This window comes from Portunus trituberculatus, chromosome 16 (genome assembly GCF_017591435.1).
Source record: "Portunus trituberculatus isolate SZX2019 chromosome 16, ASM1759143v1, whole genome shotgun sequence".
NCBI lineage: Eukaryota > Metazoa > Arthropoda > Malacostraca > Decapoda > Portunidae > Portunus > Portunus trituberculatus.
In genome coordinates, this window is record NC_059270.1 from 12,082,945 (window position 1) to 12,095,505 (window position 12,561).

Sequence of the window (12,561 nt, forward strand, 5' to 3'; positions counted from 1 at the left end):
AAAACATGTGTCACAGTATTTATAAGCATTTATCTTAAAGTGATTATTTTTCTTCTGTTTTCTCTTTTCTTCTTTCAACTTTCTTGCATTTCAGTGGATTACCAACATCCTTCAACATAGGTGCAATTTAAACTAGGAATATTTGATATGTATGCATGTTCATGTTCTTGCCATAATGTTAATGTTTGATCTAATTTTATTTGGTGGAAAAGAATGTACGATTTCGTTACTATCTTCGTTCGTCATTAGCTGCTTGCTTCTTTAAGAACATTAGGGAAACTATGATTATATTCACCGACGATGTTATTAACTATGAGAGTTTCTAAATTCAATAATTAAATACAGAGGGAAAAAAGCAGAAATTAATCGAGACAGTGTCAGTAAGTCGAGCAACGTTCGAGAAACTGATCCGTATGATGTTCAACGATTAATCACTCTTAATTCTCTTTTGTAACATGTAAATATGTATGTAGTAACGTGTGTGTGTGTGTGTGTGTGTGTGTGTGTGTGTGTGTGTGTGTGTGTGTGTGTGTGCTCAAGGATGAGCCCTGCAGAATATTGCACTCATCATCCGCTCATCAGCTGACCACAACTCCTCCGCTTTACAAGTGTAAATGAATTAGAGAAAACACGCTCGCTCGCTATTGAGAGAGAGAGAGAGAGAGAGAGAGAGAGAGAGAGAGAGAGAGAGAGAGAGAGAGAGAGAGAGAGAGAGAGAGAGAGAGCCGGTTCACACAGACAAAATGATAGTTTCATGATCACTTCTAGTCATCAACAGTTTACGCCATACCATCGTGAATCATCTTACCTGCATGAGACACATAGCCTGGTTGCTGCACTTTTACTTCTGAAGGCCAAGGTATCGCCGCGCATCTGGATTGTTCTTTTGATGGCTGGAAGGCAAGAAGAATTACTGAATGGCGTGGTGAGCTGAATCTAGAATAAATGGATTTGTTTGGACAAGGAACATTTGTAAAATTCGATCCCTCCAGTTACTCATTTGGTAAAAAAAAAAATGGAAATTAAACAAAATATATATATATATATATATATATATATATATATATATATATATATATATATATATATATATATATATATATATATATGCACGTGCGATTTCGCTTCGTTCTCTAATGAAATTAATCCATAAACATCAGTCATTGGAAGAGAAAACTGATAAATTATGTCTTTATTGCGAATTCTTTCACCCGGGTTTAGTTTGTCAGTGGAAAGTATCTAAGGAAAACGCCAACATTTTGTTAGTGTGAGCCGGTCTTAGTATCAAGAACTTAACTGAGCGTCGCCTTTTTTAGTATATATATAATGAACACCCACTTCCTAGTACAGCGTGTACCTCACTCATAAAGCTGCATCTCCTCGAATGACGTTTTATCATCTTTTCTCATCGTGGAAGGAACGTTCCGTGTAAGTCGATCCATGAACTGGGAAATAAAGATAAATACACTTCTCGTGAAAATGTACCAGTTTGCGGAGGGAAAGATATTACGATGAGCGGAATTCGAGAGATGTTTGCGTCTGCGCCTTAACGCCGTCTTCACCGATGCCTTATTCTGACCACTGTCTCCCGCACACAGGTTCCCGCGCACACACCTCACACAGGGACCATTCCGCTCTTTAGTCTTGACTGTCTATACCTGACGATAGGCCTTCTCAAGAGATCAGTGAAAGACTGGAACTTTAGAATCATTTCCATCGATGAAAGTACTCCCCATTTTAGGTTTGTCTGGGTTGTGTGGTAATGAGAATTACTTAGTGTATAATATTGAAGCTTATTAGTCCATAGTTCCTTCTGTCCTCTTCCCTATCAACCTAGGATTTGTGTGTTGATCTTTCCACGTGCACGACAGATGACAAAATATGGAGAAAGAAAGAGAAAAAAAAAGAGTAAGTGACACTTTCACACTTTACATATTCGACACTTTGAGGCCATTAATAGTGACGCATGTAGTATGTTGGAGTGGTTTTTTTTTTTCCTAATTCTTAAGGAGGGAAGATCGGAGGCAGGGCAAGGGTAGGGATACAAGGTACAAGGGAGAAACACGTAAGGAAGAGTGAGAGATAATCTGAACACTACAGTAGTTTTACAATGCAGTCTCTCTGATTCTCCTTTACTACTTTTCTTCGACGTGAAATTCCGGACCGAGTTCTCAAACGTTTAACATCATACGTCAAGTAGTCCTTACCTGGCTCCAGCTGAAATTATTGGGGTTTTCAAGAGTGTTTCTATAATTCTAGTTATAAGATAGCGTTTCACTAAGATTCTGCACCATCAGTAGAAAGAGAAACACTCATGGGAATTCGATTAATCATCTCTGTGGCCTTTGAAAGTAACTGTTATGAATGAAAGCTCGTAACGTTTCAAAATTCGAGCCGATAAGTGGTGAAGGACGAATTTTTGATACCTTCCCACTCGCAGACACGCGGTAAACGATGCTTGTCTTTCCCCGTCACGGAACACATTAGCTGTTCCATCTCTCCTTAGCTCTTCGGGGAAGTTCTCAGTACATAAATACAAGTTGGTGAGGTATTTATAGGGTGGATGCTAACCAAAGAATTCAGCGATGTATTTGTATATATAGAGATGATAGGAGTAATAATAATAATAATAATAATAGTAATAATAATAATAATAATAATAATAATAATAATAATAATAATAATAATAATAATAGTAATAATAATAATGATAATGAATTGTTCACTTTTTTCGATATACACATTGATGTTTGCGCGTCAGTATTTCATATAATGCACACAAACAAATAGACACACACACACACACACACACACACACACACACACACACACACACACACACACACACACACACACAGACACACACACACACACACTAGGCAAGAAGAAATTTCAAGCCGACATTTTCAATTGTATCTCAGGGCGAGCGAGTTAATATGAAAAGGTGTCCTGTGTTCGTTATTTCGCTTACTGGTATAAATTTTAGAAGTCAGCAAGCTAAGCAAAGAACACATAAACACGTATACACACACACACACACACACACACACACACACACACACACACACACACACACACACACACACATTTGCACTGTATTTTAGGGACCACTATTTCATGGTATGTCAAGCAGAAAATTAAGAAGAGGAAGAGATTTGCTGTTTTGTCCTGTTTCCTTTGATGACACATATTGTGGATCATGCTTTTTCGTGTCGATTGATTAGTACAGTACTTCACAGTCTTCCGGAGACGTAGGGAAAATACCAAGGCAAAATACCAAGGAATTAACCCAATACTAAACCGCAGAAAACACTAAACGGGTATCGATCGGGGAGGGGCAAGTACGTCTACAAACTGAAAGGTTTTTAACGCCACTACTTAATAGAACATGCATAAAGTAATGTTGTATTTGGATACTTTGTACTACTACATTATTATTGCTATAACCACACGTACACTCACGTAGTCTTATTCTGTTGTGATAGTCAGCTTTGAGGAGGCATAGCAAGTGTCACTACTTGCAATGTCACCAACGGAATTCATTGCCTTAGCCACAGCGTGCGTCACTCACCTGAATGAGACGCTAGTTTAATGTTAATGATAATAAAATACTATAATCAAAACTAACTTTTCACGCTTAGAATATTAGTACTTGTTAGTCACTTGTTTGCGTGTATGTGTGTGTGTGTGTGTGTGTGTGTGTGTGTGTGTGTGTGTGTGTGTGTGTGTGTGTGTGTGTGTGTTGCTAGGGAAAATGCAGTATTTGTTCACGTAGCATGTACTGAACACAAGCGGCGCGTCAGACTGTGAGAGTGGATGGCCGTGAGACAGAGTTAATGCTATTTCACCCCACACACATCACACAACCTACTAGTTGGAATTTTTTCCCTTTTGTAAATAGTGTACAACGTGTAAGTTAGTGAAACGAAACAATACAAAATAAAAACTGAAAAAAAAAAACATAAATACATGATTGAAAGGTGAGGTTCTCTACCTTGCTGATAGAAAATTCTGCTACCATTGACTCCTTTGATTCAAATCTTTAGACCTTTCTTGATATTCTTTTCCACGTGGCTTGTTTACTTTATTTTCTTGTTTTCGGAGGTGCCAGCACACGAGCATACACCCGCAGGACACTGCAGTGAATACGTGTGGAGGAAGCAGAGGCAGTTCAGGTGAAACACAGTGGACGTGATATTCTGTTGGACCGAGTGGCGTGAGTGTCCTGCATGAAGGTGGTAGCCCAGTGTTGGCACCTCTCGAGCGTTCTGAGGGTGAGAAGAGGTGGGAGGCTGCCCGCTGTTCACTCCCCCAACAGATGTGTACTCTATGTGATAACCTTAGATTAAAAGGAATAGATATAAATATAAACGAGGCACGGAAATGATGTTTGGTCGTCTCATTTACTCCTTCAAATTAATGGACACGGTTATCCACAGTATAAGAATAGTGTAGTGTTATATGTTTGGCTTTCCAGGTCAAATTCCTTCTGATTAAGTATTACATAAATAAATATACACGAGACATTTAAAGGATGCACGAGTATTTTGATATTATTCACTCCTTCAGTCAGAGAGGAAAAGTGAAAGTGTCAAGTGTGCTTCACTCCTCATAATCTCCTACTTGCTATCGGACTGACTAACACTGATTACCTTCCAGTTTGGCCTCAGTAAATCACCGCACTCTTTCTAACATTGCCCCACTAAAGGCAGGTATGGAATGCTGCGGTGTACCGTCAAGCTCCACTCTTCCCCGCTCCACCATTGCAAACAGGTGCTGGGCTTCATTCCGGCAGACTGGTGCATGGTGATAAATTACAAGACTTAAAAGCTGCTCACACATAATTAGAAAGTGAAATACAAACTGCAATCACAAATGGGAACATAATATAGGAGGATGAAAGTTCCTCTGCTATAGACCAGATACTGAGTTCACGTGTGGAGTTTCAGTCTTTCCGTGAAGGAAAAGCAGATTGAGCCTAATACATGACAATGGGAATGTATCCAAAATCTTATATATCCAAAATCTTATATAACTAGGACTTGTGGGGTGCAATTGTCGATTCCTCCCTGCCTTCTCCTCCCCTTCACCTCTTTGTACTCTACCATTTCTACCTTCCCTCCCACCTCACACACACACACACACACACGCCCGGTAGCTCTGGCTTCACAAGCCAGAGGACCGGGGTTCGATTCCCCGGCCGGGTGGAGATATTTGGGTGTGTCTCCTTTCACGTGTAGCCCCTGTTCACCTAGCAGTGAGTAGGTACGGGATGTAAATCGAGGAGTTGTGACCTTGTCCCGGTGTGTGGTGTGTGCCTGGTCTCAGGCCTATCCGAAGATCGGAAATGATGAGCTCTGAGCTCATTCCGTAGGGTAACGTCTAGCTGTCCCGTCAGAGACTGCAGCAGATCAAACAGTGAAACACACAGAATGATCCAAAGATGCGTTCAGGCATTGAAGGACAGAATTTAGTACGTAAATAAACACACGTCTGCAAGTAGTGCACCATTCCAGTCCCCGCCTCTCCTGGAGCGCACACTTTCACCAGTGACTTAGTGTTACCCGAAGAGTAACAAATACTGCTAAAACTTGCTGCTTCATTCAAAAAACGACTTACCCAGAAATTAAACTGACCTTCTTCCTTGGGCTGCATCCGTATTACTTATTCAGAAGGCACAGAGAGAACTCGTGGCTTACAAATCAACCTTGCACAGGCACATGTGCTATGTTGGCTTCGCTAGCATGCGTAGATGGAGTGTGTTCAAGGAAAATAGAAAACACTGCTTAGCGATTCCGTATAATCAGTACAAAGCAAAGTACATACATAGAGGACGCCCGTGTGACGTCACAGGCTCCTTGGAACCAAAGAGTAACCTGAAGCGTCTAATATAAAATAATTTATATAGTCATAATGATAATAATAATAACGATAATAATGATAATAATAATAATAATAATAATAATAATAATAATAATAATAATAATAAAATGCAATAATAACGATGATGATGATAATAATAATAATAATAGTAATAATAATAATAATAATAATAATAATAATAATAATAATAATAATAATGATAATAATAACAATAATAGAAATAATAATAATAGTAATAACAATAATGATAATAATAATAATAATAACAATAATAATAATAGTAATAATGATAATAACAATAATAATATTAATAATAAGAAAATGAACATGTGAATGGGTAGACTAGTAGCTTATAGCTCAGCCACAACTTAGCTGGGACCTTGCAGTTAACAAAATATACAGAGAAAAATATATATATATATATATGGGTGACACAAACATTAAATGCAGTAAAAAAGATACAGCGGCGCAAAGCATGAAACAAATTAACGAGAAAAAAGATTGTCATAAGAAATCAAATAATGCCATTTAAGACAATTTGGTATTGATGAAATGTTCCTCCTGCAAGACAAAATGTCAATACAAATCATTGTAGGACCGCATAAAAACCTAGAAAATGTCAACAGTAGCTCTTGACAAAACAGGAAGCAAGAAAATGACAGTCCCTCCCGAAGAAAAAACAAGAGAAGCACCCTTAGGACAGCAAGATAATAATAATAATAATAATAATAATAATAATAATAATAATAATAATAATAATAATATATATTAATGGAATACAATACAAATATATGTGAAATGAGCCCCGCAAAAAAAAAAATAAATAAATAAATCATACAGCCCTACCATGAAGGCTCTACCAATGCAAAGGAGGAGCATATGTACTGATAGAGGCAGATGGACGCTGAGGCAAAGAGGCAAAAGAGACAGGGTCCGAGCCTTCTTCAACCTGTCAACATGGGAAATTTCTGAAATATTTAAATCTCAATGAAAAATTTTAAATCTATTTCCAGAACGGCTCTTCGTAACAAATAAAAGGACCTGAAAATTTGGTTCTTACTATCTATTTATTCATGACTTTTATATATATATATATATATATATATATATATATATATATATATATATATATATATATATATACACTCAACCCTCGATTTGCCGGACCTCCATTTGCCGGATTTCGGATTTGCCGGACAAGAGTCTGTGGGAAAAAAAAAAAAAAAAAAAAAAAAAGTCCGGGACAAGTCGATTTCAAACTACCGCGCCAGACAAAGTTCGCAAATCGGGCACTATAGATGGCAGCGCGGGCGGACATACACGTCTAGTACTGGACTGTAAACAAGTCTGCCGCGTCACACGAGTGTTGTGCTACCATCAATATATCTACAGTAAGGTAAATGCTAATAAAAAAAACAGTACAGATGTGTGTCGGCGGCATTGGCATGTGTTACGGCCCCACGTGGTGAGATGATGATGATGATGATGATGATGGTCGTCGGAGGTTTTGCCTTTGCCTCGGCACCTCCTGTTACTTCTATTCTTCCTGATCCTGCCTTTCTTTTATTTTTCTTTCTCTTGTCTTCCACATCTGGTGCAAAGTCTCTTTCTTCTCCCTCAGTTTTGTTTTTCTGAACAAAAAACGTCTGATTTATTTTCCAACTTCCTGGTACAGCTGGTGCAGGTGCCGAAATGCCGTTAAAGACAACACTATGTTCCCACCGGAAATTTTTGCCGTTAAACACGGGATTCCGGTAAATCGCGTGCCGTTAAAGCGGGGTTCAACCTGTATAGGGTAAAGTCCGGCAAGTGGGTAGACCCCCGGACATTTTCCATTGCCGGACATTTGCCATTCCCGGACAAGCCTTCCCCCCTTTTAGTCCGGCAAATCGAGGGTTGAGTGTATATATATATATATATATATATATATATATATATATATAAGTTAAAAATACAAAAAAAGCCCTGATTATGAGAACACTATGTGAAAACAGCACGCTGGTGTCAGTTTGAGTTTGTGATGGTACAAACCTTATAATACTCTTACGTTCTGCAGCATAATATAGCGGAATTATGATGTCACTCATGGCTTACGGAAGTTCACAGGTCATATGCACGCCACCCTCGCGTGAGACACAATGTTAATAAACACTTCTCACGAGGTTTTGTGGCCCCTTTCCTCCCCTTTCAAGTGCATAAATGTGTGTTCTGCTTTTATTATCCTAACTAATCAATATTTCAGAATTTTACTACCATTTTTAGGTATAATGCTAAACTTCCGAAAATTAGATAATTCAAAACTCTCATGTCCTGCTGCCTTCCGAAGTTTCTGAGTTTTACTGCATAATGAAGAATCTTTCCCGTATAGACATATCAACAGAGACACTAATAGATGCAGCTGCATGCACAAGCTAATAATCACATGATTCATGAAATTTAACAGCAACATGTCGAAGGATCTCAAAAATTTTTCAATTAGTCCGTTCCACAAGTCTATTGGAAGCTGGATGGTGAGCAGCAATAAAGCATTGTGAAATAATTAACTGTTTGCAAATGATGTTAAGCACCTTATTCTTAAACTCAATAGGTGTAGCGAATGGACAAAGGAAATGAGACACTAAGGCATGAGCAACAACTAAACCAATTTGTTTGACAAAGTGCAAGAATAGTAGAACTATTAAGATGATCAACAAAAAATTGAACTTAAGATCCATAGCGACTGCGAAGTAATTGTTAAAGGTCTCTCACAACTGTGTTAAAAGAACCTGAAGGAGTCGGATTTCTTTTTTTATGGATATCTTAACATAGGAGTTTTGTGCGTTATCTTTGGCTTGTGCACAGGAAAGATATCGCACAATATGATTTGTAATATCAAGGTTGATTGTAGGCAAGTGATAACGCTTATCCTGGATGACCGGTCTTGGGAGCATCATTAATGGACTGTAGCAATGAAAGAAATAAGGAGATGAAGATGACAAATTGCATCGGTTTGGTCATGCCTCAAGTCAGGCTTCCTAGTAGACAGATATATCTGTTTAGTGAAGAGTGACATGACGCTATAGCTAACTAGTGAAGACATAGCGGTTTTCCCTGAGGTGTGGTCGGATTTGGTTAGTTCTCCTGTTCTCGAGGCTTCGTTGCGAAGGTATCACAGGTGAAGGCTGAGTTCCATTGAAAAATCTCAGAGCTGCAGGCTGAGTATCGAGTGCGAATCTTAGACCTGCAAGCTGAGTTCTCACCGCACGAGGGAGAATTGTACCCAGCTGTCATTGTGTTGGACGGAGTGGCGGAGGACGTGGACATGGCGAGAGCAGACAAGAAGGGGAAGAAGGTAGACGCAGTTACCCTCTCCCAAGGTAAAGTAACTTTTGTTATAGATAACTATGTTAGGCATTTAGATATTGTGTTTTGTATCAGGGATAGGAAGCATAGTGTTTGCCAGGGGTGGTGATAGGTATGTTCATTGATGCTGTACGGTTGTGAAACCTGGACTGTTAGTACAGAAATTAAGAAGAGGCTGGATGCGGCTGCGATGTAGTTCATCAGAAGAATGCTAAGGGTCCCGTGGGTGGCAAGGACTAATTGGATAATCACGAAGTGTTGGAGATGGCTGGCACAACGAGAGAGTTGATGACCATGGTAAGAAGACAGGTTGGGTATCTGGAGCACGTTTTGAGGGGAGATGGTGTATTAGGGCCCATATCACCACCCAAGCCCATCTTTGACGTAACCACCTAGAACCTGGGTATCATGGTGACATGTAGGTAACTTTAAACCACTGGACAAATGTCATAGCTTCAAAGTGGTATGTGGTGGGATTCGATCCCACGCTCACCACCTTGGTGCACCTAAGATCTGAACGGATAATGGAGAATTCAACAATGAGGACTTCAGGAATATGGCAGAAAAGTTCAACAGTGAAGTGAAGTGCACTGCTGTCGAGAGTCCTTGAAGCAATGGGATGTGTGAACGTCTGAACGCTGTACTGAAAAACAACGTGAAGATCCAAGAAACTCGTTCTATTCTTAAAACTACCTTGGCTTGGGCTGTAGCCGCAAGGAAAACTTTACATAACAGTCATGGATTTTCTCCCAATCAGTTGGTGTTTAGTTCTAACCCAAACCATCACAATTTGGCAATGATAAACTTTTTGTTTTGGAGAATGTGACATCATCTCAGATTGTGGCGAATGACTTAATGGCCTTGCATAAGTCAAGAGAAGAATTTGTTAAGTTTGATGCCATTGGAAGGATTAGAAGAGCATCAACACACAACATTTGTGCCTTGAATGAGAAAATGGAGTTAAGAAGTTATGTTTACTACAAGCGTGAAGGCGATAACAGAAGGCGTGGCTTTACCAGAGTTATAGGTAAAGATGGTAAAATTAATCTGTTACGACGTGGAGATCAAGCAGTGAGGTGCCACATGTGTAGACTCACAAGTTGTTCTGATATAAGCAATGATGTAGATGTTCCAGTCAACAAACATGAAAAACAACAAAACAGAAAAGAAGAAGCAAGCAAATCTTTATAAGGAAATTATGACAGCGATGGCAGTAATGATGACGGAGAAACTACAATGGCGAAGTTGTCCATAGTGATAGATGTGAAAGACAAACAAAAGCACCAAAAGTAGGAAAAGGTGTAAACTGAAACTATTAGATTCGAATGAGAAAATAAATGTTAAGATCTTAAGTAGAGCAGGCAAGGCCTCGGGAAGGTACGGAAACTGTTAAAACTATGGTAATGAAGATACTGGACAAGAAAACTGAATGGATTTCGTGATAGATGTGAATGAGGTCAAGGAAATGGGGGAAGAAGAAATCATGATCACTATATCTCATGGAGAGTCTATGGAAGCCAAACGAAGAGAAACTGAAAACTGAAAATCAGATGACGTATATATTTGAAGTAGTTGAAAGCGAAGTACAAACTACTATATCGGTAAAGATAGATTGTAATTGAAAAGCAAACAAAGAAAGACTGTATTGTTAAGGTTAGGTTAGAATTGATAGCAGCAGGACATGAAGAGGAGATCAAAGGAAATATTGAAACAGAATCTCCTACATGTGGTAAGGAAGCCTAGAGGATGGCCCTGATAACTGTGTTAATGAAAGGGTGGACATCACACAGTAGGTTTTTACAAGGACAAATGATCACCTGTGAAGTGTACATACCCCCACCTTCTGAAATTTAAGTGGAAGAATTTGGAAACTGAAAAGAAAAAGGCAGGCATTTTATGACGTAAGTAATGCTGACCGAGCTTAGTATGAAATAGTCAAGGAAAAATTGTTGAGATTTGGCTTAAGAATATCAAAATTTGAACCAGCTATGTTTATGTTTGAGAAGAATAATTCCTTGGAAGGAATAGTATGCATTCCTGTCGATGATTTTTGTTAGGATGGTACTCAACTATTTGAGGAACGCGTTGTGTCAAAGATGAAGAAGGATTTCGTAGTGAATGCTTCGGATTCACGGCATTTCAAATATCCAGGAATGAACATAAAGCAAGAATCTGATGGAACTACCATAGACCAGGAGAATCATATAAAATCCCTTTATCAAGTTGAAATGTCAGAAAAAAGGCACAAAGAAAGGACATGTATTGAAATTAACAGAAATCACATCAGTACAGATCTGTAATGGGCCAACTGAATTGTGTAAGCACCCAGACAAGACCAGATATATTATCTATTGTTTGTTCATTACATATATGCAAAATAGTAGATGTACCACTGGAGACCAAATGGATACAAATAAAGTAGTTAAGAGTAAAAGCAATCAAGCAGGAATATATCTGCCAATATTAAGAAATGAGTTGCATTTTGAATGTTACAGTGATACATCCTTTGCTTAATTGACTGTGGATCGCAGGGAGGCTTAATAGTTTTTTCTTGGTGACTAAATTGAGGAGACAAGACTTTGCTGTCTGTAAGTTCAACATTTCAATATGAGCTGAAAGTTGAAAAACAAAATCAGCAGTCATGAGAAAGATCTGTATTAGGGGAAATAGAAACAATAAGGAGTGGAGAATCATGAAAAGCCATATAGCCGCAAACTTCGAATAAACCAAGAAGTATGCTGCTGTTGAAAGAATTTTGGGCACCAGTTAGGTTACTCACAAAGTCATCAGTTACATGATTATCACTTACGTAGGAAAGAGTACTTTCAAGGGCCAACCTATGAATGCGGACGTATTCTGGCAAAGATAAGACGCACGAGTCAACAAGCGCATTTGCCACGCAAAATGGAAGATAAACAGCACTCAAGTGGTGATCTCCAATCACAACAGCAGAACAGCCATCCACAGCAGAGACTGAATGTCTTGACTCCATGAAATCAGGCAATGATGAACAGCAATCTGTGGTGCGTGAGTGACGTGAATGTGAACAAGAAATTTATAGACTGAGTGATACTTGAATATCCATTGCAGAGATAGCATGATCCTTATAGAAAATAATATGAAGTTGAAGAAAAAATCAATGCCATGACCCACAAGCGAATCAATCCTAGAAGACCATCGCTATTGAGGATAAAATCAGAACTTAAAAAACATTTTGTTTCATGTGGAGGTACATGGCTTGTTAAGAGAATCAGAGAACAACTGTGCCAAAGACATATAATGGAGAACCTTAAATACTAAGAATATTATTGTCAGTATGATGTAAGGAAAGGTTAA

The 12,561-nt window shown here is 38.7% G+C and overlaps 1 protein-coding gene across 1 annotated transcript in view; it reads left to right on the plus strand.

The window, feature by feature from the left end:
• The window catches only part of LOC123504587 (probable 3',5'-cyclic phosphodiesterase pde-5), a 219,726-nt gene extending 215,338 nt beyond the window's left edge, over positions 1 to 4,388 (plus strand). The window contains 1 exon segment of the mRNA XM_045255234.1: positions 1 to 4,388. This exon segment is cut by the window's left edge and continues 994 nt beyond it. The gene's annotated coding sequence lies outside the window, so the exon portion shown is untranslated.
• The last annotated feature ends 8,173 nt before the right edge of the window (positions 4,389 to 12,561 follow it).